This window comes from Nicotiana tabacum, chromosome 10, assembly GCF_000715075.1.
Source record: "Nicotiana tabacum cultivar K326 chromosome 10, ASM71507v2, whole genome shotgun sequence".
Classification (NCBI taxonomy): Eukaryota; Viridiplantae; Streptophyta; class Magnoliopsida; order Solanales; family Solanaceae; genus Nicotiana; species Nicotiana tabacum.
This window is the reverse complement of record NC_134089.1, coordinates 129448554-129474031: the sequence shown is the minus strand read 5'-3', so window position 1 is coordinate 129474031 and position 25478 is coordinate 129448554. Positions and strand designations below refer to the sequence as shown.

Here is a 25478-nt window from a genome sequence, read left to right as displayed (position 1 = left end):
TTTAGTTTGAAGCTAAGCATATTTTTTGCTATAGTGGTGCATAAATTATTGGCATCTTTGACTTGCAGAATTTATTCTCTGGGAGCATGAGTATTATCTTTAGATAGATCTTATGCATTTCAAATCCAAGATAAGGGATTGGAAGAATTAGAATATCTAGAACTAGTTGCCTTCAAAAGGCTTGCTCAGTATTCTTGCTTACGGAGCATTGGCGAAAATGCTCAGATAAAATTGGTGGGTTATATCGATTCATAATGAATTGACTTTTCTAAGTCGCTCCTGATAACTAATGATTTTTCTAAGGCGTTGTGCTGTTACGTTCTTTCCTGGAAAGCTCGTTGCACCTTTCCTTTTGCTCTGCATCTTTGTGGAGGTTGATTGGTTACATCGACTTTATAACCCCCTAGGTTGATTGGTTACGTTGACTTTATAACCCCCCTCATATGTGTGGCCAAAAGTAATTGATTCTTGATAGTTAAGTGTTTGAGGAAGTACTATTTTTGTCTGAGCTCTGCTTGTTTTGAAAGAGTGGGTATCCATGTTGAGTATCTTCCCTGTCATTTGTCTCTGGGAACTGCCATCTGAGTTGTTTATATTTGACCAAGGATCGTGGTACAATTGACGCTGCTTGAAAACAAGAACTTTTGCGTGTGACGTTAAACATATTACTTATCTTAGCAAGTTGCTGATCTTTAAGACTTGGAAAAAAGACTTTACTTTGTTCTTGCGACTCTTTTCAAGTCAAGCACAACTGGCCAAACTTCTTTATGAAAACCTGCAATCTTGTTCCAACTCACCGGTATATAGCAGTGTAATTTCGTAGAAAGTTGGATACTTCTGTGTTCTCTGGACATGACTTTAGTCCGTCTTCCAAGTTTATGTCCAGACTAACGTCTGTATTCTGTAGTTACAACAGTGAACTATTTTAATCTTTACGTTATCCTTTGTTCCTCTAATTTCTACACTCTTCTCTCGCTTCTATGGATATCTTTAAATATAATCCTCTTTGTGGTTTAAGCAACTTGGAATAACCAACTAAAAATTATCCGTTCAAAAAGCATGCACATGGGAGCTAACATTTCTACCTAGTTATGAATATTTTAATGAAGGAATCCTCGAAAAGTTACCCTCGATCTACTATAACGTGATATTATGCATACGCATCCAATTTGCATCCGGGTCGTGCCACTTTACACGGGCAACTTGTCTAATGGCTGATAAATTGTTTACCATGAAAATTGTAATAACAATTAAATTTGATTATGGGACTCTAAAAATATGTGATCTATTTTTATGCTAGTTGTTAAACAGATGATGTTATGTGTGATACTTAGAAACGAGACAAGGGCCAAGAGTAAGGTGATAGCCTCAAGCTTGTCGATTCGAGGGGCCTCGAGGTGGATTCCGGAGCTCAGCTTGGAGCTATCGAAGGTGGTCGAAGTATGACTAACAGTTATAATAAAATCAACAAAAGCTCTTATGGCCAATGATAAGCAATAAATGAAGAACAATAATGAAGATAATAAAATGGAAGCAATAATATCTAAGAATGTATTAGAGAGCAAAGAGAATGTTCTTCTTTATTTAGTATGGAGCAACGGAAGTAACAGCATGGGGGTTATAAAATGACAAGGATCCCTTTATACAGGAGGGGAATTCCAGCATAGTACAAAACATATTAATTCCAAAGATATGGGGGTGGGACAGCTAGATGACACCCAGATTCAGGGCTAGAGTAGTCCACTAGACTCTGTCAGTCCTAGTCGTGTACCTTGGGAACTCTCCATTTCTATCACAGCCGTGGTCAGCATTATCCTTAGGTCGAGCGTCGACGAACCTCGAGGGAGGAAACTCGGACATAGCCTTGCAGCCTCGAGCCTTCGAGACGATCATCTGAGGTGCCTCGATGATAAGGAATTAGACCCTCCGATTTCACCGCATACAAAAGTGACCCCAATTCAAAACTGTTCCTTTCGCATATGATAAGCAGCAAATTTCTATTCTCCTATCTTCTTGCAGAAATTTCACCCTAAACATGTCTTTCGGCTTCAAACTATATTATTCTAGACGTCTGAATTTATTACTCTCTTCAGTTCGAAACATTTTTATCTGGCGCAATTCTATTACTAATATGTTGATATATCTTTCATTACTTGAAAAGGTTCAACTTCATATAAATATTGGAATCTTAATCAAAAGTGCCTTCGTCAAATAAACCTTTTAAGCTATGCTTGGTATTTTCCTCCACCATCAATAATATAATATATAAAGTCGAAAGAATATCTCAAACACCATGACATGTCCAATCAATAATATCAGATAAAATGAGATAGGGAGTGATAGTACTCCCCGGTCCATAATAAGTGTTTTTTTGGCATTTTTTTGGCGGTTCAAAATATCTGATTTTTTCAGATTTCAAGAATGAATTAATTATTTTTTTCCTACATTGCCCTTGGAGTAAATAGTGTTGGAGTATGTGTTAGGAGTGTTTATATGAAGAGATAGTAAATGTTAATATGCTCAATTTCATTGCTAATTAATGTTAGAAGATAAATTTCTTAATTTGTGTGAAAACAATCAAAAAATTACTTATTGTGGATCGGAGGGAGTATTAACTTAAAGAAGCAAGAAGGTTGTGTAGAGAGTTCCTAGGGGATGCGACTTAAAAGATGGAGTGAACCTTGAAAAACTCGTGCTAAATTAAGACGTGACACTTGTTTACCTTGAAAATGGCAATTACAATTAAATTTGACTGTGTGGTTCTATACGTGATTTATTTTAATGCTAGTTGTTAGGCAATAGATGTTAAGTGTGAGCTAGGAAAGTAAAGTAAGAGTAAGAGGCAACACTGTTATTCAAACCAAACGGCTGCGGATCGAGGCATCGGACTGGCCTAAGCTGGACCTCGAGGTTGAGCTAACAAGCTTGGCTGGGGATTATCAATGAAGGACTAACAGTTCTAAGGGCCTTGATGGTGGCTCTTTATGATCAATGATGAGTAATAAATGAAGAACAATCAATAAAACACACTAAATGTAAGCAATAAATCAAAAGTAAGACAATGGAGAACGTTTAAGTTAGAGAGCAGAGAATGTTCTTGTTCTTGTATTGAATATCATGTATGTTTACAAAATGACAAGGGTCCCCTTTATATAGGAGGGGGAATCCCAACATAGTATATATGCATTTATTACAAAGGTAAACAACTGGTACATCTATTTAATGTCACGGTACGGACATGTACTATTCTTTTAGACTTGGTCAGCTTTAACCACGTGCCTTTTTGGAATTTCCCGCTTGTCTAAGATAGCCACCGATCTGCACTGTCCCGAGGTCGAACATAGGGAAACCCTCGGGGTCGAACCTCGAGCTGTGCCTCGAGCCTTCTGGAGACGGGCTATAGAGCGTCGTAATGATCATAAAATCGGACTCTCCGATTTTAGCCGTATACAGATAGTCCCTGTGTTTCTTAGAGTAAAAATGATAAGAAACAATCTTGAACTCTTGCCTCTTCGATACTTCCATCATGACGTCATCCCATCAGAGCATTAAATGACATGAATCAAAGGCTGCGCAGAGGTTAATGGCAGCACGATTATCGAGAAGCCCACGAACTGTTATTGGTTCGACTCTTCTGCTTCTCAAACATTGCCCAAACGGCTTCTATAAATACCTCAATTGCTTGTCATTCATACTTTTACAATATCTTCAAGTTTTCAGAGCTAAGTTACCATCTTCTGCATTCATCTCTTTTCTGTACTTGTTTCTTAATCTTCTTTCTTTGAAGTTGAGCTATAATCATGGCAAAAACCTCAAAAACGGTACCTCAGAAAGATGGTACCACTTCTTCATCACGCCCGTCCAAGGGCAAACCAAAAACACCTTCAAGTATTAAGTAATGTACCCCTGGCCACTTTGATACGGTCTCCGATTTTACCATTAAAAAACCTCCTTCTACACCAGGCCGATGCGAGCCCATGTCTCGGTACGTCAGTGTGGTGACCGACACGAAGAGAGTAAAGATAGATTACCGATGGGGGGAGGCAGTGCAAGTAGAGATCCCCAAAGCTGAGGAAAGCATAGTAGAATACAAAGCTAGCTTCCTCAGCGTATACACATACCTTTTTACTTTAGGACCCGTAGATTCTTCTTCCCTGCCGATAGATCTGGTGATTCTTGACTTTTGTCATTAGTACCGAGTGACACTCGGTCAGATCTATCCTTCTTTCTGGAGGATTGTTTAGATTCTCCGATATTTCTCCAATCAGATCGAGGGAATGACCTTCACCCTCAACCACTTGATCAGATTATACAGCCCCCGTCTCTTCCGATGGGGTTTAACCAAGCTTCACCATCGATTCGCTAAGACATTTTTTACGAGCATCGATGAGGACAAAAATCGGGGATGGATGAGCCGGTTTGTCAGAGTAACGACCTCGGACATCATCCATGTTGATAGGATGTCATTCCCGGAGGAATAGAACATGAAACATGAGTATTATTACTATATCGAGCACGTTTTACTACCCTTTCTTCTTCTAAAATGATCTTCTTTTGATTATGCAACCACCATTTGGTTCCCCAGTGCTGTTCAGAACCTTCCGAGATGGATCACACAACTAGACTCTGGTTTTCCATACAACGAGCGTACTTGGCGTGATTTGGCCAAGACGCGGTGGTAGACTAAGAACCACGGTAAGCTCTTCTTGCTGTTGTTTCCAAATTTCTTATAAGTATTCTTTGTGACAATAAGTTTAATATATCATGCCTGTGCAGGCCTCGGGGGAAGGTGTGTTGATGAGACCGCCTCCTCCTGGCGAAGAAGAAGCCTCAAAACCCGACAAGGGTAAGAAGAGGAAGAAGTAGGCGTCGATCGAGTCTCCAAAATCAAAGAAACCCAAGGTCCGCAAGCCTAAGACCGATGCCACAGTCTTGACTTCGACAACTGTGGCAAGTCTTCATGAAGGCGATGATGATGGCGATCACCCTTTGGTACAAAAGGCAAGACGGAGTGCTGATGCTCCACAAACTGTTGGTCGGAAGGCCGCCGAGTCGGTGGTGGATGATATGGACCAAACTCGTACTGAAGAGACCCTCGAGGAGGGTTTGGGTGCGGTCCCCAAGCCTTGGGTTGGACATGGTACAATCCGTGATGGAGAATCTTTGGCTGGAGATTTCGGAAGGCCTATATCCAAACTTTTTCGGGGTCGAGAAAGAACCCCTACAGAAATTGATGCCATGGGCGGCTTCGAATCAGGCCCTTCATTTTCTCCGGGGGAACTAAGGGATGCCCAGAACAGGGGCGTTGCCGATGTGGGGGCCTCTCAGGGATCTGATGATACATTCAAGGAATACTTCGTCTATGTCGACGAGTACACAGATCTCGCTGCCCTCATCACCCTCAAGGAGGCTGAGAGGCTTCAAAAGTAGGTGATATTCTTGGCATATCATTTGCGCTTCAAATTTTTACTCTTTCCTTTATAACTTATCTATTTTGTTGTAGGTCAAGAAATTGTATGACCAAGCATTTTCCAAGCTTCAAGATGAGCTTTCATTCCGTGAGGAGGATCTCGAGAATCTCACATCGGAGCTAAAGGAGTCGATGGCTTCCTCTGCCCGAAAGGAAGAGGAGTTGAGTGAGCTTCGGGCAAGTCTGGAGGGAGTGCACCAGGAACGAAATAGCTTTGCTGAGCAGGTAACATGACATTCATGAGTTCATCTTTTTATTCTTATAACTTTATCTCACTATCTCGATTCGCCTTTGCAGATTAGGCAAAATGATGCTCTGGTGGGGTAACTTCGGGAAGAGGTTGCAGCCAAGGATACGGAGATCCTAGAGCTGGAGAGGTAGAATGAGGTCGTGACCTCGGAGAAAGACCTTTTGCAGGGAGAGTTGGCCTCGACCCAGGATCTTCTTTGAAGTGCTCAGAAGGAGGCCACTGCATTATCTGTGGCCAAGTTTGAGGCTAAAGAAAATGCGTCCTCATACAAGAGAGATGCCGCCACTGCCAACAATCGAGCCAGAGAGATATCCGAGACGGTCGAGCAGAAGCTGGCTCGAGCCATTGCTCATGCTCGTTTGCAAGCTAGGAGGCAGGCCTTCGAGGAATCAAGCACCGAAGGCGTCGATCTCTCCGCTGAGATTGAGAAAGCCAGAGCCTTGGAAGAAGCATCAGCACATTCAACTACTTTGGATGAGGGTTCCGGAAGTGATTCAGACAGTAGTGAGGGTGAGGAGTAGACTCGCGTCGTCATCTCTGCTTCTCCTTTTCTTTCTTTTTGCATATGGGCTACTCGGGTGTGCTTTGTAAAGACACATTCTGTAAATGTATTTTTGAGAATGCAAAACGACCCTTTTGTTTCAAGCCTTTAAATTTTATTTTTCAGTGCTTGTGCAAAGCTGATCTTTTGAATTTTGATGTCGGCTCTTTAGAGCCCATACTTGGGATAATGGAGACACTCGAGATCGGGAACCATCCCGAGGCTAGATTGATATATAGATCTCGGTAGCTCTTTTGGGGCCTATACTCGTAGTGACAGAGATCTTTGAGATCGGGCACCATCTTGAGGCTAGATTGATAGCTCTTTTAGAGCCCATTTTTGTAGTAACAGAGATCTTCGAGATCGGGCACCATCTCGAGGCTAGATTTATATTGATGGCTCCTTAGAGCCCATAGTTATAGTAATAGAGATCCTTGAGATCGAGCACCATCTCGAGGCTAGATTGATACAGGAATCTTGATCCTACGAACGTTGTATGACAGCATCATTCGTATGAAATGACCGTGAGGTGACCGGGGTGATTCCACCGGCACACTTCCCCAAAAGTGATAATGGCATGGTCCGAATTAATTGGCCTTCAGAATAGGCGAACAGTCGCCGCTTGCTCTATATATGTATTTGCTTTCTTCTTTTTTAAGGATTCCGCTACTTTGAGCAACTATCCTTTTTATAGATCTCTCCTTCCTTGTGTCAGCTCTTTCTCCATTTTAATTCAAAGCTTTCGCCTAAGTTTTCATTTCCCTTCTCTTGTTTCACCATAGTTATGGTTGCTATGCCCAAATCCATTCACCAAGAAGAGGAGAGTTCTGCCTCTGCTTCTCGCTCGGTCGGTGGTACACCGCCGGCATCCGGTGAGTTAACCTCGAGATGCTTTGTCTCGAGGAGGGACTTTACGTTAGAGATACCTCCCAATGTTCCGAGACATTGGGAGCATGCATCGAGGTTCATCTCATTAATAGGAGAGGAACACCTCGAGGCAGTTAGGAGAGACTATAGATGGGGAGAAAAGGTGGTACTGCAGGTACCTTCCCCGGAAGAGAGCATCATGGCTCATGTAGAGGGATTTTTGAACGTATACACGTACCCCTTTACATTGGGCCCTCTCGATAGAGTCTTGATCGAGTTTTGTAGAAGATATTGGGTTACCCTAGCACAGGTTCACCTGTCGTTTTGGAGGATAGTGCTGATGATAAGGTTCTTTGCAGATAAAGCTGGGCTCGAGTTCACCCTTGTCCATCTTATTAGATTGTACCGGTCCTTGCATTAGCGAGGCCTGATCACTCTGTGATGTCAATCCACCCGGCCCTTTGTTGACATTAATGAAGAAGACGGGTACCGAGGGTGGATGAGTCAATTTGTCCGAGCACAGACTGTTGACATTATCCCCGTAGAGTTCCTACCATTCCTTGAGAAATGGAATTTCACACGTAAGTGGTACACTTGTGCTTTTGTCATTTTTGTTCATAGTGGAGGCAGACTCCGTAAAGGTGTTTTCTTTCCTTTTCTGTAGCAATCCCGTGGTTTCCATACGAGGTCCCCGATCTGGCGGATTGGACTCGAAAACTGGTAGCTTGCTCGACCTACAATGAGCGTAAGTGGCGAGACTTGTCGAACGGTAGGTGGGAGGCAAAACACCACGGTAAGTGTTGTAGGTTTTTTTCTCTTTGAAAGGTACTTTCTTTTATATGTATTAACTCCGTCACCACAGGCATTGGAGAATTTTGTGAGATGAGACCGTGTCCCCTCGGAGAGGAGGAAGGATCATCGGCTTCAGAGCCGAGGAATAATAACAAACGGAAGGAATCCTCGAAGGACGAGGGTGCTCATAGCGAGAAAAGTCTTGCACGGAGGCTCAAAGAAGATGTATCAGCTGAGCCTGCAGCACCCGAGGCTTCTAGCCTCAGAAAAATGGTTCCTCTTTATTCGTTGTCTTCTTTTCCCATCGAAGGTACTTCGAGGGATAAAGATTTTCTGCCGCTGTCTTCTTCTCTCGTCGAAGGTACTTCGAGGGATGTTCGAGGCCAGGGGCTGCCTAAATCAAGCGGGGTATTGAGAGATCATATCCCCACCGAGAGCGGTTCGATTCAGGACGACGAGGCCAGGCCAGTAGATGTATGCTCAACTTTTGAGGAGGCTCAGCGGCTTTGTTCTGTGGTGAGTTTTGGTTGGCTTTGTTGGTTTTTCAGTTTTGCATTTTCATATTTTCACTGAGCTTCTTTTTCATAGGCCTTTGACAAGCTCAAGACCGAGTTGCTCCGCTGTGAAGCCAGGTTGCGGAAATCCTTGGACGGGGAGAAATCCCTCAAGCTTCTTTGTGATAAAAGGGCAAAGGAGTTGATACACCTTCGGTACGAGATGAATCGAAGCTTGAACTACGAAGGACGCTGTTACATCCTATATTTTCGTACGTGAAAGTAAGCCATAAATAAATTGATGAAAGCTTGGAAATGAGATGTTACATCCGCATTTTCGTACGTTAAAGTTTCGTCGTAAGTTAACCGACGTAAGTTCGAGAATGTGATTATTTTGAGATTATAAGCACTATGCTATTTCAAATAAGTGATAAGTAAATTCGTAAAGGTGAGAGGGTAAGCAAATAAAAGAAAATGAGTTCATCGAGGTTTGATATTTTGAGATAAAATACGGTCCGATCTATAATACTCGGTATTTATGGACTAGTGACATACAAGGTACCACATGACCATAATAGTAAGGTGTGCAAAATGTACTAAAAATGAGTAGCATTTTAAGTAATTTGAGATAATTCTTAATTATGTGGATAATTGGATAATTATGGATTTTTAAGTGGGGGATTAACTTGTAAATTGAATTTTGGTGGATAACTACTTGGATAATGGTTAGGGGGACAAATCCACGTTTTGTGAAGAGTTGGTAGAAAGATAGAGTCAATTTAATGACTAATGAATCATATAGAAAGGTGGCATAATTGGTGAAAATTGTGGCTTAGTTATCATATATGTGGGGCCCACACCCAAGGTTAAAGACTTCTCAAAATTCACTTTATAATCTCTACAAAGTAATGAACATGGCTTCAGCAAATTCTCAAGAGATTATATTGTATGATGGTAACGTGAGTTTCTTCTACAAAAATCATATGAGACTACGTAATGTTATAGCAACGGGATTTTGCGATTCTAAGGGAGTACGATGCAATCTTTATCAAGAATATCATACGTATTTTTTCCTACTCTGATCTTGCCGATTACATGTTGAAATTGAGATGTATTAGAGGAATTATCAAGAGAACCGGCTCAGGTATGTTAAGGCTATCCCTTCTTTCTTTTGGCATGATCTATATGACACAAACATAACGAGCAAATGCACAATTTTCATAAATGACTCTATTCATAGAAATACTAGAGATGCTTATGTTCTTAATTCCCCATATGTCTTATTATTCTATCATCTATTCATCGGTCTCAAAAAAATACGTAAGTTGAAAAAAAATGTTTACTTCATGATACTACTCAAGGCACAATGGTCTAATGACATTCCGGAAGATTTATTGACGTACTTCTCATGCATTGCATTCATGTACATTGACCCATGACCAGATGGAGTTATATACGCGTATATATATATATTATATGTATATGGGATATGGGAAAAGGTTACGGTGTTATATACGTACCACCACCTAATAAGTTGGTATACATTGATGATATTGTCCACAGTTGCCGAGATGATATGATGGGATACCCTCATAGGCTTGATGATGTTATGAACGCATATACCCATGCATGATATGACATTTATACGCATATGTATGACATTATAAGTATTAAATGATTCACAGAGCTATTCAGACTTCCATGTCGAGTCTTTTACTCCATGTTTTTCTCATGTCTATTATTTACAGATTTTCATTCCTTACATACTCGGTACATTATTGTACTGACGTCCCTTTTGCCTAGGGACACTGCATATCATACTCGCGGGTCCCGATAGACAGGTCGAGAGCCCCCCAAGTAGGCTATTAGCTCAGCGGAAGGTGTTGGTGCACTCCATTTGCTTCGGAGTTGCTTATTTGGTTAGTACGATTTAGACGTGTATTGTTTGGTATGGCGGGACTCTGTCCCGATCTTTATAAAAATTATGTATTATTAGAGGCTTGTAGACAGATGTCATGTACGTAAAAGATTGTATGGCCTTGTCGGTCTATGTTCAGTATACGAGTGGTTATTTTGGTCTTATAGGCCCATATGTCTTATGTATAAGTTGGTATCACATGTTGTATTCTACTTATCTCACGACAGTCTTCCGGCTCAGTTATCTATGATAGTATGACATGAAAAGATACGTTATATTAGTACTCGGTTGGGTAAGGTACCGGGTGCTCGTCACAGCCAATCGGTTTGGGTCGTGACAGCCGCCTTGAGAAACAGGTAACCTTTGTTTCAAGGGGATGAATGTTTTTTCTTTTACCCTCGGAGATTAATATTTTGACATTTCAGTTGTAGAGTAGGACGGAGGACCTGGAGGGCCTTTGGGGAAAAGTTGGTCAGGTCAAGAATGAGTGTGATGAGCGAAGGGCTCAGATAGATGCCCAAGTTGCGGCCAAGAAAAATGCATTAGCCAAGGCTTCTGCCCTCCAGGTGCAAGTCCGGAATGCTCATGAAACTAGCTTGGTCCAGACGAGCAGGATTGCAAGGCTCGAGTCTGACCTATTAAAGATGAAGACCGAGGTCGTGGACACTTGGGCTAAAGCCGAAGAGATTCGAGCTAAGGCTGATAAGAAAGTGGTCATCTATTTAAAAGACGCCGCTGATGCTTGGGCTGAGCTGAGAGGGGCTTCCGATCGAGAGAGTAGAAGTAATAAATATGCCCGATGCAGATCCCGAAGGGAAACCCTCAAGGATATCCACGCTAGGGGCTTTGACCTCTCGGAAGAGATAGAATAGGCCAAGGCAGATGAACACGACACCAAGTTCCTCATTTTCGATTCCGAGGACAATGAGGAAGGGTCCGACTGAGCTGTAGTCCTCGAGGGGAAAGTAGAATAGGCTTTTCCTTTCTGATTCTATGTATAGGGCTCTTAGAGAGCATTGCAATTGAAGCCTTGTATTATTTCATGTATATATATAAAGAAACCTTTCAGTTTTCTCCTTTCATGCATTTCCATTTGCTTGTATATGTCTTTCTTTTGTTTTGAATTTTGACGTTTGTCAATGATTAGCTGGATGAATTGGGCTTTGGGGTAAAACCCTTAGGTTTAGAAATTGGCCCTGAGGCTCGTTAAGCTAGCCCGTAGGCTCTTACGCATTTGCCCTTAGGCTCTTTTTAGTTAACCAATTTGGGCTTAGTCTTCGAGTCGAGTTTCGATTCGAGCTCATCGACCCTTAAGTTTTTGAATTTTAAGCTGGCTCTTAGGCTCTTACGCATTGGGTCGGTACGGCCTCTAATATAGGCTGGCACTTAGGCTCTTACACATTGGGTCGGTACGACCTCTAACATAGGATGGCGCTTAGGCTCTTACGCGTTGGTTAGTACGACCTCTAATATAGTACGACCTCTAACATAGGCTGGCGCTTAGGCTCTTACGCGTTGGGTCGGTATGACCTCTAATATGGCTTTATTTATCCCTTATTAAAGAATTTTTTGAAGTTTTTGTGTTCGTCCGACTCTTCGATGGTTCTATAAGAACCTCAATTTTGAGCCGTTATGTAATGGTAAATGAGCACCTCGGGAGGTTTTGATTGATGGCTAAATTGTCTCAAATCCTTTTTATTGTTTGGAGCTGACATGATCGAAGCTCTTTTGCTTATGCCGAGGGTAGCTTGATTAACCGGTTCTTTTCGAAGTAATTGAAGGCTTGTGATTTTATGGCGACAGGCGGACATCCCCGAGTCGCGTTAGTTTGGCTGGAGCCTTGTGACCGTAGTCATTTGTGTTTAGCCGTAGCCTTTTAGTCCCCGAGTGAGGTAGCCTCGGAGTCTACATCGAGGGTATGCCTTTTTAGGGGTCTTACAAGTTCGAATATATAGCCTTGAATTTAGGATCGGGATTATACCTTTTGTGAGGTCTTATAAATTTGAACATGCCTTACTTGTGGTCTTACAGATAGGTTACTTGGCACAAGTATGATTCATGCCTTGCTTGAGGTTTTACAGATTTAGTATTGCCTTACGGGGTTCTTGTGAGCTCGAGGTTGTCTCATGGAGGGCTTTCGGGCTCGAGGTTGCCCGTTTGGGGTCTTATGGCCTCGAGTCTTTGATAGCTCAATAGGGTGACAGTCAGTGACAGTCCCTGGGACATTGAAAGTTTCTGGCTCTGGAGCCGTTCTTTATAAACTTGATGTTGCCTCATTGAAGGCTTATGAGCTCAAAGTTTCCAGCCCAGAGGTCTTACGACCTCGAGCTTTTGAAGTCAGTTCCCGGGTGTTCGGGAAATTTCTGGCCCTAGGGCCGTTTCTTGTAAAAAATAACAAACTTTTATGAAGCATGGAGCGTTTTGATGGTAAAAGATACTCCTTTGATTACTTGGTACAAGTATACATATTTTTGTCGTCTAGGGTTCGATTATTCTATGTGGACACGGTTCATTTGACCGTTTGGCCCAATATATCATTTTTCTATCGAGACCCTTTTTGGCTCATCTTGACTTCTCTGGGGTGGTGATCTCTCGGGGGGATGAACCCCAATATTCGGGGTTGATTCAAGAGAAGCCTTGAATACTTGTTAAGTTCTCCTTAGGTAGCATATAGATGTTGCCTCATTAAAAACCTTGCCGGTAAAACCCTTATTAGGATAAAATCCGATCGAAGGAAAAGAGTGCAATGCATGCTTTGAAACCTAAGGTCTTCAAGCTGAAAAGCGCTTCCATTTTTCTAACCGAACACATGCACACAGGTTAGTGTAAGACACAAATGAAAAGGGAGACAGTTATACCTTAGTAGTGATGGCGCTTCGAGCCTCAATATGCTTCAACTGCTCGCTTCGGGGACACGGTACGGTCCTTTACTCATTCACCCGGGTGCAGTCGAGAATGTAGCTTGTGATTGCTACTTCGTTGTTTGTTTATCCTTTGGCTCTTTCGATGCTAAAGGTGTCAATATCGGTGCCACATCGTGCACTGCGAACATCTCTCTTGCTGCGTGCTGCTCCCCGTATACCTTTTTTATTCCGTCCTTTGTTGGAAACTTCATTATTTGATGAAGGGTTGTTGGTACTGCTCTCATGCAGTGTATCCATGGCCTTCCGAGCAAGGCATTGTACCTCATGTCACCTTCAATGACATGAAACTTGACATTTTGGGTTGTGCCGGCCACGTTGACCGGGAGGATGAACTCCCTTTTCGTTGTCTTGCTCGCCATGTTGAATCCATTGAGGATTCAAGAGGCGGGCACAATTTGGTCAAGCAGTCCGAGCTGCTCCACTACCCTCGACCTGATAATGTTGGCCGAGCTACCTGGATCCACAAGCACACGTTTAATTTGAAATGTATTCACAAGAAAAGAAATTACCAATGCGTCGTTATGAGGCTGAGACAGGGCCTCGATGTCCTCTTCGCTGAATATGAGAGCATCTTCGGGTATGTAACCTCGAGTTCGCTTTTCCCTAGTGATGGATATTTTTGTTTGTTTGACAATGGGTTCCCGTGGGATGTCGATTCCTCCAACGATCATATGGATGACATGTTGTGGCTCTTCCGTTTCATTTTTCATGTTCGCCTCTCTTTCCCGAAATTGATTTTTGGTTCGGTCGCTGAGGAACTCTCGAAGGTGCCCTTTGTTGATTAGTCGGGCTACTTCTTCTCGAAGTTGTCTGCAATCTTTGGTCCTATGACCATGTGTGCCATGAAATTTGCACACCAGGTTAGGGTTCCTTTGTGATGGATCCGATGGTATGAGTTTTGGGCACCTGGTGTCTTTGATTTTACCTATGGCTGATACGATGTCCGAAACATCAATGTTGAAGTTATACTCAGATAATCAGGGTGCCTCCGTCGGTCCTGCGTGTCTATCAAATCCGGCCCTGCTTATGAGTCCCCAAGGATTCTGACCTCGATCTGCCCTTCGCTCATTTTGGGGTATGTTACACCTTGGGGCGTTTCTTCGATCTTCAGTGTACAGTTGGTGCCTTTCCTTGCTTGGCGTTAGTTCCTTTGCGAGGATCTTGCTAGGATATACTAAGCCCGAGTGGGCTCCTAGTTGGTCGTCCTCGACTCTAATCTTTGATTGATACTGGTTGTGGACATCCGCCCAAGTCACGGTAGGATATTCGAACAAGTTCTGCTTTAGCTGCTTCGAAGCTATCGAGCTTTGTTCGTTCAAACCTTGGGCAAAGGCCTGCACTACCCAGTTATCGGAGACTGGTGGTAATTCCATTCGCTTCATTTGAAAGCGAATACAAACTCCCGCAACAACTCATTTTCTCTCTGTTTGATTTTGAAGACGTCAGATTTCCTTGTAGCAACCTTGATGGCACCGGCATGTGCCTTTATAAAAGAATCTGCCAGCATAGAAAATGAGTCTATCGAATCCGGGGGTAGGTTGTGGTGCCACATCATGGCCCATTTTGAAAGTATTTCTCCGAATTCTTTTAACAGGTCGGATTCAATCTCGTCATCCTTCAGGTCATTTCCCTTTATAGCACAAGTGTAAGCAGTGATGTGCTCATTGGGGTCCGAGGGTCCGTTGTATTTTGGGAGATCGGGAATTCTGAATTTCTTCGGGGTGGGCTTTGGAGTAGCACTTGATGGGAATGGCTTTTGTACGAATTTCTTTGAATCTACACCCTTTAGAATTAGGGGTGCGCCCGGGATCTAATCGACCCTTGAATTGTAGGTCTCCACCTTTTTGTCACTGGCTTCTATCTTCTTTTCGCCCGATTCAATCCTCTTTGTGAGGTCCTCGAGCATATTCATAATAGCGGGGTCGACTGCTGACTCGTTATTGCTCGATCTTTCTGGTACTTGTTCGGCTCGAGGAGCCATTTCCGGGGCTGCTATGCTTGGAGTTTTTTGATGGCTTTGCAGTTGAGCAAACACCAGTTGTTGTGCCTGCAACATCTCAAAAATGACGTGAAGGCTAACCTCTCGTTCCTCCCGAGCTGGGGTTTTCTGAGCTTCTTATTGGTTTTCTTGGTGTATACTCCCGTTAGTGTGGGAGCTTACGTCAACGTGTTGGGAATTTCTTGAGACCACATCCACAGGGATTGGCTCTTGTGCATCCTCAGGGTTTCACAGTGGTACACCGACGCTTGGAACAGCTACACCATTCTCTTCATGGTCATTAGGACCGTTATTTTCATGTGCATTCACTGAGTTAGATATTTTGACCTGAAATCAAAGATTCTTGGGCAAGAAAAAGTGTGAAGAATAACTTGTATTTTCAATAAGCCAGCACGAAAACAATCATTATTATTTTTAGCCCCACGGTGGGTGCCAAACTGTTTACCTTGAAAATGGTAATTACAATTAAATTAAATTTGATTGTGTGGTTCTAAAAATACGTGATTTATTTTAATGCTAGTTGTTAGGCAATAGATGCTAAGTGTGAGCTAGGAAAGTAAAGTAAGAATAAGAGGCAGCGCTGTTATTCAAACCGAACGACTGCGGATCGGGGCCTTGGACTGACCTAAGCTGGGCCTCAAGGTTGAGCTAACAAGCTTGGCTGGGGATGAACAATGAAGGACTAATAGTTTTGAGGGCCTTGATGGTGGCTCTTTATAATCAATGATGAGTAATAAATAAAAAACAATCAATTAAACACACTAAATGTAAGCAATAAATCAAATGAAATACAATGGAGAACGTTTAAGTTAGAGAGCAAAGAATATTCTTGTTCTTGTATTGAATATCATGCATGTTTACAAAATGACAAGGGTCCATTTTACATAGGAGGGGGAATCCCAACATAGTACATATTACAAAGGTAAACAGCTGGTACAACTATTTAATGTCACGGTACGGACATGTACTATTCTTGTAGACTTGGTCAGCTTTAACCACGTGCCTTTTGAGAATTTCCCGTTTGTCTAAGATTGCCACCGATCTGCACTGCCCCGAGATCGAACATAGGGAAACCCTCGGGGTCGAACCTCGAGCTGCCTCGAGCCTTCTGGAGATGGGCTATGGAGCGTCGTAATAATCATAAAATCGGACTCTCCGATTTTAGCCGTATACAACATTAAATAAACTTTTTTTAATCTATCTAAGTTTTAGTTAGTAGAATTTTTATGGTTGTGTCCGTGCACAGTACAACTTAAATTAGTTGGGGGAAAAAGAAGAGTACTATACTCTCTCCGGTCACTTTTACTTGGCATGTGTATTAAAAATAGATGTTTACTTTTACTTGGTACTTTACGCATATCAAGAGAAGACAATAAATTTTTTCCTGTTTTACCCACAGTATTTATTACCATTTTAAATCATTTTGTCAAATCCAATAAAATATGCATCAATTAATATGGGTAACATGGTAAATTATACATTTTATTTATTATTTTTTAAGGGGCGTAAAAAGTAAAAACGTGTCAAGTAAAAGTGATTCGAGGGAGTATATTGGAATAAAGGACTTGGGAAAAAAATATACCTACGGGCATAATAGTAGATAATACTAATTGGTGGTTTCCGATAGTGGAATACCGAATATTTTCTCCCTCGAGTGGAAGGCGGGAAGGCTCTCCACTCACACTATTTTAACTAACACACATTTCTTTACGCACCTTACCCAAACGCAAATTGGAATCGATCCTTTCGTTAAATGTTTCTTTAAATACTTCATCTTTCTCAGCTCATTAATTCCACACACTCACATTAAGCCTAACATTTTTCTAACACAACAATGGGCGATCTTCATTCTGCAAACAACAATGTAGAGGCCCATATTTCAGCCGTCATTTTTGATCTGGACGGCACCCTTATAAGCACAGGTCCCTCTCCTTTTACGTTTTTTTTTTTTAAAATTTTTAATTTTCTGGGTTTGCAGCATTAGTATTTGTTGTTTGTTTGGATCTAGTCCTTTACACCTGAATCATGCTTTTGACTCGAACTATGTATACATATACAAGAATAAAAAAGAAAAATAATACTCCATCCCAAGTACTTGTCACTTTTCGTTCTCAAGAGTCAATTTGACTAACCTTTGAAGTCAAAATAGATTAGATTAATTTAATAATTTAGAATTAAAATTTGGATATTCGAATGATATACGAAAATACTTTAATTTGCAATTCTTCTCATAGTTTGAATCTCGCGAAGTGAAAACTAACAAGTATTTTGGGATGAAGGGAGTAATAAGAATGAGTGTATATATAATAGACTGCATTACTCCGAGCCCAGTGATGTGATACTAAATCTTGGATGTGCGTGTGTGTGTGTGTGTTTTAGAGCACTTGACAAAGGAAATTTTGAAGGAATTTCTGGCTGGATATGGGAAAGTGCCAGATAAGGAGAAGGAAAAGAAAAGATTGGGCATGACCCAGAAAGAGTATGCTATTGGAATTGTCAAGGATTATGACCTCCCGCTCACGCCCGATCAGTATATCGAAGCAATCATGCCCTTTTATCGTGACAAGTTCGTTCCTCTTTTCACTATATTAGCTGATTCTTTTTATTTTGGATATAATTTTATATGGACATTCGCTAGTAAACTGTAAAGCATAGTTGGTTGCTAGGGGCGGACCTAATGCATTAGTTATGGGTTCGTACAAACCCGATAACTTTGGTTCAAACCCCGTTAATGTGTTCAAAAATCACTAAAGTTGTATAAAATTGATTATGAATTTAGTAAATCGAATGGGTTGTGGTAGAATTCCAAACTCGAACCCATAAAGTTCAAGTCCTGGATCCGTCTTTGTTGGTTGATGTCCTCATCTTACAAACAATCATCATATTTTTGCGCTCATTGTACTTCATATTGGATAAATAATGGGATTGTCAGTCTTTACATTGTCCTATTGCTCTTATGCATTGGATACAAGTCATCTCCTGTTGCTTCCACAGCCATAAGAATTTTCCCTTTTTCTAACAATGTGTTAAAAATTTGTAATCTAATGTTTTCAAGCTGACATGTTCTGCGATAATGTCTCCTATTTTAGTTGATGATATGATGAAATTGAAATACTTGTTGCCATGACATACTTAGTATTTTTACTAGTCTCACAATATTAGTGCTCTCTTCTGTATAACTAACATATTCTTGTAAAATACTATGCACTAATCGACCGTCCATTTGTCAATAATTATGTACATCATCTTTACGTAGTGTCAAGTGTGTGACAAATTAACTTGTACCAGTTTCCCTGCACTGGCATGTTTAAGATATTCAATGATTGCACAAATGTGCAACAGAGTATTCACGTATAATTTTATTTCCTGTTTTGTTGTAGGTGGTTGCAAGCCAAAGCACTTCCTGGTGCTAATCGCCTTATAAGACATCTCCATAAGCACGGAGTTCCCTTTGCCCTTGCTTCCAATTCTTAAAGGAAAAACATAGATGGGAAAGTCTCTCTCCAAAAAGGTTGTGCTAAAACTCATAAAGAAACTAATGTAAAACATACTTTATCTTTATTATGCTCATTTACACATCATTTTTCTTTTTCTTGTTTCATCAATTAGTGTTGTTATTTTGAAGTAAATAGTCCTTAAAACAGTTCCTTAGGACTGAGAAATTTCTTTCTGCGAGCTGTTACAGTGTTTAACACTTCATCAGATGCTGCTCTCTGCTGTCATACATGTGGCTTCTGTGTTACTTTTTTCATCCCTGAGGAAGCATAAAAAGAGTATTTAATATTGAAAGTTGGATTATTGGTGTACATTACATAATGCTTACTGCTTTCATCTTTGCCCCAAGTTGCTTGAATGCACCGATAACTCAAGTGAATTTCTTGATGATCCGCTTGAAATCAAATTTAGTTGTAAAAGAATATGAATCCCTTTAAAGTCCTGTAAGACCTGTAAAGTATTTTTGCCGAATCATCTAATTGTTATTCTTGTACAAATCATTTCCTTCTCTTCCAAAATGAGGTCACCCTTTATGACCTTCCAATCGTGGTCATCACATCAACTTTCTTTCAGTTATTTCCTAGTGAAGGTGCGTATTTTGATCTAACCTAATACTTTTTTCCATTTCCCTAGGTTGGAAAGAATGCTTTTCCGTAATTCTTGGAAGTGACCAGGTTAAATCAGGGAAGCCTTCTCCAGACATGTAAGTTAGGCTTTCTACTGTGGCTGATACTTTGAACCATTCTGTTACAGCTCTGTATAAGATATGACATACTTCTATATCTTCTATTCCTTTTGAAGTTCTTGTTATCACAATTTTCTTGAAGACAAGCTAGGGATACTTGATTGATAGCTACAGCACCAAGAAGGTGCTTAATTACAAAAGCATGTGCTAACTGCTCATAGTACTACTCTTTCAGCAGCTCATAAAGTTAAGGAAATCTATCATTTGATCCTGCTATTTAGATAACATTGTTTTGACCAAAAGACAAAATATGTAAGGAAAGTATTTCAGTTGATGTAGCTAATTCCTTCAAAAGTGTCTTATATTCATCTCCTTCCATATGACCCATAATGCGCAGCGTGCCATTCTTTGCCCTTGCTTTTTTCGAATCTTCTGTATCTTTATTCCTGCCCAACTGTGGAAACCCTGTGTCAAACTTCCAGAAATGGCCCATCTGATGTTGAAAAGTTGCAGGAACATGTTCCATCACATCAATGCTGTTTTTCACTGCAAGAACAAATGATTAACAGTTACTTCGCCTTGGCATAGATAACACTTTCCGCAGAATGTATAGCCTCTTTTTGCAAAATTTTCAAAGTTGTGTCATCATGTTAAGGGCCAACCAAATGGATGGGGCTAAAGATTTGGCTTAGCAGGGCAAAGTTTTCCTTCCTACACTCTATCTGTTATTCTTGGTCTTGATGCAAAGTGACAGTTTCAATTCCCACTGTCAACTGGCCTTGTAATTATTTTCTCACTGGGGGATGGGGTAAATATCATCGTATTAGTAGCATATGTTCTTTCCACCACTTTGGAAGAGATTATGTCTACTTTGGGCCAATGCACATTCTAAGATAAACGGCTTGCCTCCGCTGGATGATTTTTTCGTAATAAATAATATACTTATTCAGAGAGAATGTCTGTTTGATGTATATCATTAACATGACTGACAGATGCATTCCACTTTAAAATTAGTCTCATTTTCCTTATAATGCCTAAAATAAGTCTTGTAGATCCAATAACAATGTGTTGCCTGTTGAATAAATCTGGATTCATGGATTGATCTATCCATGTTTGGAAGCTATTATTGGTCTAAAATCACTTCAAAATTTGCATAAATCAGTGACAGATCTGAGCTTCTTTTCCATTGGCTGATAGTTGGTGTCACAGGGGTGTTAATATTTTGCCTTTTGATTTCGTGTGAATTCTTGAATTGATTTTAGATTTCTGGAAGCTGCAAAGCAAATGGGTGCAGATGCAGCTCACTGCCTAGTGATTGAGGATTCTGTGTAAGTAGCCTTTTCATCATTTCTCATTTCTAGTTTACAACAGTTCTTTACATACCTATGTTGTGTGCTAGTGAGCGATAGAAATCACCGATCTTTCATGTTAGTGCTTGTATTTCTATTCTCAAGTGTCAAACTTACGTGGTCACATAGTAGTGATCAGCATAACTAGCATTAGTTTACTGCTTAACTTTATAGCAGATTAACATATACCTCAATAAGTTGCCATTCCTCTTCTTTTGTCCCCACTAATAGCAAACTTGACTAGCTGAACACATATTCTTGAAGCTGATCTTGAGTCTAACATATGTTGATATCATGAGTATATCATTTCATCTAACAATTATTGAGTGGGACTGAGAACTGAATTTGAGCTTAAGTTTGCAAAAATTCGGCTCTTGAAATCCAGCACTAGTTTAACAGTTTACCCTACCCAGTGCATGGATCATGTTTAGTTATTTTAACTCCAAGAGAAACATTAGTGGCAAACTGGAATGAGTAGGAGTCTTATCTTTATTTTAGCACATAAAGGCCTTAACCATTAAATCCTCTTGTTTTTTATCATTTCTGGATGAGACTGAAATAAGCTGATGATACATATAAGTACACACATGCAAGTCTTAATTACCGAACTCTGTAAAGCTGCTAATTTTGATGGTTGCTAGTTGTTGCCTTAGCATCAAAGCCTAGAGATATATTCCAGGATACCCTTTTGCTAATAAGCAGCAACTTAAAAATGATTCGCATGGGATGTGAACGTGTGCTATCCTAACTCTAGTAGTGCTGAGTGCTGACAACTTTTACCTAGTTGTTCATGAAAAGATAAGTTGTGCTGTGGCACACACTAACGCATGTGAGGAGCTTTGGGTTACTTGTATTTCTGTCTTTAATTATTTTCTCAGTGATTATATATTCTGTTAGATTAGAGCAGGCATCAAAGTGATCCTGCATTTCCTATAAATTAACCTGCTCCTTTTTTCATTTTCTCTTCCGTGAACTGATGATTAATGATTCAACATATTCAGGAACACGTTTGTGCAGTTAATGCACACGCCGCTGTACGTTGTTTATTAACTGAAAATTGATATGACAATAGCTCCTTCTCCAATTATTTTGACAGAATTGGAGTCAAGGCAGGCAAGGCTGCTAAAATGAAGGTGGTAGCTGTGCCATCTTTCCATTCTGAATTTGATCAATATTCAATAGCTGATTCTGTGCTTCGTTCACTCCTAGAATTAAAGCCGGAACTATGGGGTCTCCCACCATTTGAAGACTGTATGCTTCTTTTCCTGTATGCGTACTTTATGATATGGTCCTGAATGTCCTACTTGCATTGATGCAACTTGTATCATTTAATGATTGCAGGGGTTGGTAATGCATTGCTGGTTGAACCTGTTTTTTTCAGGGGTCTGTACAGAAATGGCATCCTCCATGATTTTACAGGTCTTGGACAAGCCTCATGCCCTCCCTCCCTGATTCCTTCTTATTTATGATATTAGGCTCTCAAAATTCTTGTCATACTCCTATAATATTTATCTTTTTTTAAGAAAGTTGACATACTCCTACAATCATGCCATTTTTTCTTGTTATTAGAGCTTCCTCTTGCTATAAATGAAAATTCTGACAAAAGATCATATCCAGATGATGGGCCGTCTGCTCTACCCGATCAAGTGTTTGGACTTTATTTTGGCTGGGCAAAACCGGAGGCATACAAGTTCATAAAGATTGTTCTCGGAAGTGGTTGGGGACATGGCTGCTGCAGTTCTAAGAGAAAGATGGTGAGTAAACTACCCAATGCTTCTTCAATTGACACTGCTGAATGCTCATGTAACTCTTTCTATTTTGGTTGCTTATTTGTCTTCAGTTAAGGATAATGCAGAATACTTCGTTTATGCATACAAAATTTATGAGTGTCTATTGCGGTGGTACTCTATATGTCTCTGTGTAATCTATAGTTTGACATGCTACTGACTAAGCATCAAACAGTGCAAAATTTTGGAAATGCATTCGTTTTAAGCGATGACAAAAAGTTCACTTGTTTTTTTAGCCGATTTTAATTGTTTCATGCATGTTGTTGCTTGTAATTAAAATGTGTCTATTTGCAGTAGGCCCTAATTCCTACTTGATGTACATTAGCTTTTCTTTTCTCTTATCTTTTGTCGGATTCTTACTTCAAATTTCTCTTTCTTCTATATTTTCCTAGTTTAAAGATAACCATGTTGATTTTCTATTCTATTTCAGCAAGCTTGTATAGTAGATTCAAGTGATGAGCAGATCCAGGAGTGCAAAATGGAAGTTGTGATTGTAGGCTACATCAGAGGATCACGCGATGAGGTGATAAAGAAAGTTGTTAAATTACTTTGACAGTGACTTATCTTAGGACCTAAGAAATACCCACCAGGATGATAATAAGTCAATAACCATACTAAAAAAGAATAACGAGATTTACGGGGAAAACCCTTATCAACTAACAGGAAAACCGCTGCTCAAGAAGAGAAAAACATATCATTGAAACAGGCTGTTTTATCGCAAAGTCCTCAAGAGACTCACCATTCAAAACTGAAAACCCAAAACCCACTGTGTTACACACACTCCGAATACATTTCTGTTTAGATACCTTCTGAACTGAACCACCTCTTGAACTTCCATTAGATACCTTTATCCCACTTTTATCTTTATTTCTGTTTATGGGGCTGGATCTCACAGCTCTAGTGATATGAATGCCTGCATCTCATACTTGCTTTAGTTGCTTAGTCAGACCCTAAAATTAATATTCATGTAACTAAGTCCATTTGCAAGTTTATGGTATAGATATTCCACATGATTACAGCAGAAAAGCACTCTCTTGCTGCTGTAATATTGTAGCCAAAACATACTTTTCCCATTACAGCAACTTAAGTCTTTTTCCTATAGGGTAGAATGGACTAAATATGGTAGGCTTAAGGAGATACTTCCCCTGTTCTCCTTCTTTTTTTAGTTTTAATGAAAACAATATAGTTAGTCCTTTCTACCCTTTTCCAAGTTGTACATAGATGTTGATTTTCTGATGTATCCATTGTTCACATTTTAAAGCACTCATTCTACTCTAGCTTTGCTCAAATTTCTCATCTGTACTAATTTTAGCATGTTCCAATGCATCATTCATACAGGGAAAATCGGACAAAATTGAAATACTTGAGGAAGACAAGTCAATTGCGAGTGCTGCATTGAATCGCTCCGAATTCTCCCTTGGTGCATTCCAATCCCTCTTTTCTGAAGTTGCTTTATAAGATGACTGCAACCTTTATGGAAAATTAATTAGTACATGATCTTATCGGCATTAGCACAGTGAGTAGTTATTTCTGTTACCCTGAAGGAGGAAATATGTCTTTGGGGGATCAGGGCGAAAAGAATAAGAAATAATTTTGACAATTAGAACTTAAATCATGGTTCTGGTTTCTTACTCTCGAAGAAAGGTTATGGAAGAGTGGCCTGCCTACAAATGCGTCTGTAAACTTAATATAGTCCCATGGATGTATTTCATAGTTACTATTAGTGCTTTGCCAATGAATTGAAAATAATGAAGTTGTGTTCACTTCAGTCTTTGCAGCCTTCTTACTCTATGTTCCCAGGCGAATTCAGTGCTTTAGTATTCTCAGGGTCCTATGCGAATTAAAGCTTAAAAATTACGGATTTATTTACTAATGTTTAAATCTTTGCTACACGTTCAGTTTGGTCAAGGATTCAATAAAGGATAAGATCACCATTGGCCATTCTTAGAGATGCTATTTAGATACTAGTACTTATTTTCTCCTGAAATTTTAAACTTAAAATTGAAATTCAGGACGTACCGGATAATTTTTAAATATCATTTCTACCAAAATTTTGGAGGGAAAGGATGATACTATCTCATGTAGCGATCCAATGGCACGTCTTTTGACTGTTCTAGTTACTAGTGGAGGTTCAGGTATGATTTGGAAGGGGGAGGGGAGCTGGTAAAAAAGGAGCTTAAAATTTTGCCACGTGGAACTCCATGTGCTAATCACCGTAATTAAAATTAATTGAAATAAACTAATGCTCCACTTATGAATAAGGGCATAGATGAGCTCTTTTTCTAACCCCCTGAGATCATATCATTTTGTACAATTTACTTGTATGCCTAAGTGGGTGTTAAAAATATTTGATTTAAATGAACTGATACCTGAAGGCTTCATGCTCGTCTGCTGGTATATAAACCAGATACTAGTTTAACTTGCCGGCCTAATAAATTAAGAAAGTAAAATAAAAAAAAATAAAAACATCAGAAGTTCCTATTCCTAGTCATTCAAGGAAACCAAATTAGGAAACATAGAGAACAATTCCTACTCCTAATCAATTTGGTCACTCAAATTTCCTCATTACCCATTCAACTGCATTAATCAATTAGAGAAACAACGGTCAAGAATGAGGTTTCCAAAGCAGCATTCAAGCAGAAATCACAAATCGTTGAAGATAATTAATATGGGATTCTGTTTAGTACGCATATTTCCTTGATAGGTTTGTTCATGATATGGAAGCAACCTTTTCATCTCTTGGGAAAATGTACTCATAAACTCCTTATTCTGACCGAGTAATATAATTAATTATCTATTCCATTTCTCATTTTAAAGCTGTATTATCTAATTTCTTTTTCTATTTAAACAGAATTCGGAACTAGTGTTTGAGAATTAACAAATCATTCCTAATAGTTCCGAAGCACG

At 40.1% G+C, this 25478-nt stretch overlaps 1 pseudogene; it reads left to right on the top strand.

Annotated features, from left to right (window-relative positions):
• Positions 1-16964: 16964 nt before the first annotated feature.
• On the top strand, positions 16965-24200 carry LOC107821877 (bifunctional riboflavin kinase/FMN phosphatase-like; annotated as a pseudogene).
• Positions 24201-25478: the final 1278 nt, after the last annotated feature.